Here is a 3,756-nt window from a genome sequence, read left to right on the forward strand (position 1 = left end):
GGACCGAAGGGTCTGTTTCCATGCTGTACATCTCTATGACTCTAACTTTAGTGACTGAAAATAGATTGGTTGTTGTAAGAACCCATGTGATGACAAGATCTGATGCGTGAGGGTTGGGGTAAAGACATGAGAGAAGGTGCTCAGGCCCTAAAATTATTGAACTCAATATTGAGTCCTCATGTCTGCAGTTCTCCAAACAAAAAAATAGCTATTCTTCCAGCATGAGTTTTGCCTTGCTGGAGCACTGCAGCAAGCTTAAGACAGAGATGTTGGTCGGCAGCACATATCTTAAAATTGGAATGATTTAAAGGTGCCAGTGTTGGACAAAGTTAAAAATCACTCAACACCAGGTTATAGTCTAACAGGTTTATTTGGAAGCACTAGCTTTCAAAGAGCTGCTTCTTCATCAGGTGATTGTCATGAACGATATAGAGAAGATTCGCATGGTCCCTGTGCAAAGATGATACACAAATTGATGAAGTTTTAAACATTACTTATCTTATCGTCCACCCAAAGGAGAAACAAATTATTAAGACTGACATTCATTGCAGTCTGGAGGGATTTTTGCACTGTCATAAGTGTAGTTCAGATGAGCCAAACCTTCTCTCTCCAGTGGGTGCAAAACAATGCATAACACTACTTCAGATAAGAGCAAGAACTTTGTCCCTGGTAAAGTATCCTGGTAAATATTAATTTTTCAACCAATACCCATTAAAATTAATTGCCTAATGATAATCACAGAGCTGTTTGTGTGCAATTGGATGCAATATTTCCTACAATATACACCAGTGACAACACTTCAGAAACCTTTAATTGGACAACTGTAACGCTGAGCAAGGCAGTATATAAAAGCAAGTTATCCTTGTTACTTGATGGAGTTTGTGCTGTTTGTGCCTTGTGCTACTCCATACATCTGAAGAATCATTTGCTCTTTAGGACTAACAGTCTCACATTAAATAGTACGGCCAGTGTTCTCGAATGGAAAGGAGATGAAATTAGTCCAGACAAAGTGGATTGCAATTTCCAGACATAGTGTTCACTGTTTCAGCCATCAGGATCACTCAAGCGGTCAGAACTCAGCCATCAGAGCATGGTTTCTTCTGGATCAATTTTCTGTAAGGCAATTAAGTAACAAGCACATCCAGATTCACTGTCCAAACAGGGATAGCAGTTAAGAAGTAAGGGGAAAATCTGAGGGCTGGTACTTTTCACTGCAACTAAAATATCAATCCCAAGGGAACAGTCTCAAACCAGGTCAGAATAAGATTTTTAAAGGGAAAAGCCTGAGAGAGCCAGCAGCCATCTCTGAATTAAAAGACTGCTCTCAGTTCTTGTATCTGCCTGCATATGCCCTGAGGCTTGCCATTTGCACCACTTAAACAGTCAAACTTCCTCATTTTTTCGTGAGTCTCTGAACTCCAGCTGTGCAGCCAGCTCCTCTGAACAATTGAGATTTTAACATGGTACTACACTATCAAAATTGCACTGCCCTTACATTTTTTCTGCTATGTGTCCATTAAAAAGTTTGATTGGCCTCTTGGTGCTTTTTAATACTGTTGTGTTAGGGATTTGTCTTAACTACATCACAGAAGCATAACTGTAACTCTACTGTTGACCTCAAGCTAATTGGAAAATTAATTCTCTTACAATTCAACACTTTGTTCTTCAATATGATGGACCTACATTTTCTACCTTCAAGCAAGTGCACTTTTGCTGTGCATTTAGAACTCGTTCAGCTCAATGCAGCCTTTAAAAATATAAGACTGGAACAGTTGCATTTATTATTTATAAGGTAAACTGCAAATCCTTACGAAAAACTTTCTGCAATGTAATCTCTCAAACTCTGCCATACAAGGCAACCAGCAATGGCAAGGATGTGTCACCATCTCCAACTCATGTAAAATCTGTCTAATATCTATTTACTGGTTTATTTAGAAAAGCCAGATCAAGAAGGCTTGCCCAATTATTACTAATTTTGAATTCCTGATCAAATTCCTAGAATTCTCAAACTACCACTATTGATTATGACCTCAACTGTTAAAGAAGGACTACCTCAACGTTGTCTAAGTAATTAGGCAATTATTGAAGTCGTTTTGTTATCACACTCTCTCACAATTTTTTTTCTATAAAAGTAAGCTATTCATTTCTACCAACTGCATATTAGTATTTTTTGTAACTAATTTTACAAAGAAACATGCATTACAAACAGTAAATATGAACCCATAAAGATACTTTCAGTAATTTTCCATTCAAACTAAAATGTTTCATTTTAAGAGTCCAAAATTAGGGATCATAAACATTTAATTATTAATATATTCAATAAGTCAGTCAAGAATGGGGAGAATATGGAACTCACTATTTGTGGTTGAACCAAATGCCATTACTGCATTTCAGGAGAAACTAACTTTTTTATTCACTCACAGGATGAAGGTGTCACTGGGTGGCCCAGCATTTATTGTTTTTCCCTAATCTCTAAGTAGAGTCAATCACATTGCTGTGGTCTGGAGTCACATGTAGGCCAGACCAAATAAGGACATTAAAGAACATTAGTGAACCAGAGGAGGTTTTCAGACAATTGATAATAGATTCATGGTCATGAAGTCGTAGAGATGTACAGCACAGAAACAGATTGTTGAGTCCAACTCGTCCATGCCAACCAGATATCCTAAATTAATCTAGTCCCCTTTGCCAGCACTTGGCCCATATCCCTCTAAATCCTTTTTATTCATATACCCAGCCAAATGCTCTTTAAATGTTGTACTTGTACCAGCCTTCACCACTTCCACTGGCCATTCCATCCATACATTACCCTTTGTGTGAAAACATTGCCTTTTAAATCTTTCCCTTCTCACCCTAAACCTATACTCTCCTCCATCCTAGAGAAAAGACCATGTCTATTTACCCTTTCCATGCCCCTCATGATTTTATAAATCTCTGTAAGGTCATTTCACAGCCTCCGACGCTCCAGGGAAAACAGCCCCAACCTATTCAGCCGTTCCCTGTAGCTCAAATCCTCTGAATTTCAGATTTTTATTTAGGTTGAATTCAAATTCCACTATCTGCCACAGGATTCGAACCAGGTCCCCAGAACATACCTGAGTGTCTCGATTCACAATCCAACGATAATACCACTAAACGTTCACCTCCCTGTAAACTATGTGCGTGAAGCAGAAAGGCATAGAATATACAGCATTAAGACAAATCCAAAGTATTTGTATGTGCTAGAAATTTGAAATAAAGACAATGGAAATGCTCGGTAGGTCATGCAGCACCTGTGAAGTAAGCTCAAGAATATTAACAATCTAAGTCAATTTGATATCAAATCAAACAAAATCAAACCCTGATGTTCGGCCTCTTTTGAGCATTTCTACCATTTTCTGTATATTTTAGAAAGATGTTTAGATGGGATTATGACTTAGAGGTGCTAGTGTTGACTGGGGTGGACAAAGTTAAAAAAAATCACACAACACCAGGTTTTCGCCCAACTAGCTTTCAAGGCTCCACTCCTTCATTGTCTGATGATGTAACAGCTCTTTGAAAGTTAGTGCTTCCAAGTAAACCTGTTGGACTATAACCCGATGTTCTGTAAATTGTAACTTTGATGGGATTAGGTAAAGTTTCTGTGGTACGTAAAAATCAGTGGAGACCTGTTGGGCTGAATGGCCTATATCTGCGCTATAAATGTACCTTTTGGGTATTCACCCTATCCGTTGCTAGGTGATTGCATCATTATCCTCAAAGATTGGGAATTTTTTT

At 38.3% G+C, this 3,756-nt stretch overlaps 1 pseudogene; it reads left to right on the plus strand.

Moving 5' to 3' along the window:
* Positions 1 to 396: 396 nt before the first annotated feature.
* LOC122549624 (U6 spliceosomal RNA) lies at positions 397 to 495 on the plus strand (annotated as a pseudogene).
* The last annotated feature ends 3,261 nt before the right edge of the window (positions 496 to 3,756 follow it).

Source organism: Chiloscyllium plagiosum, unplaced genomic scaffold (genome assembly GCF_037043375.1).
Source record: "Chiloscyllium plagiosum isolate Xiang-an unplaced genomic scaffold, Cpla_swu_hap1 HiC_scaffold_4, whole genome shotgun sequence".
Taxonomy (NCBI): Eukaryota; Metazoa; Chordata; class Chondrichthyes; order Orectolobiformes; family Hemiscylliidae; genus Chiloscyllium; species Chiloscyllium plagiosum.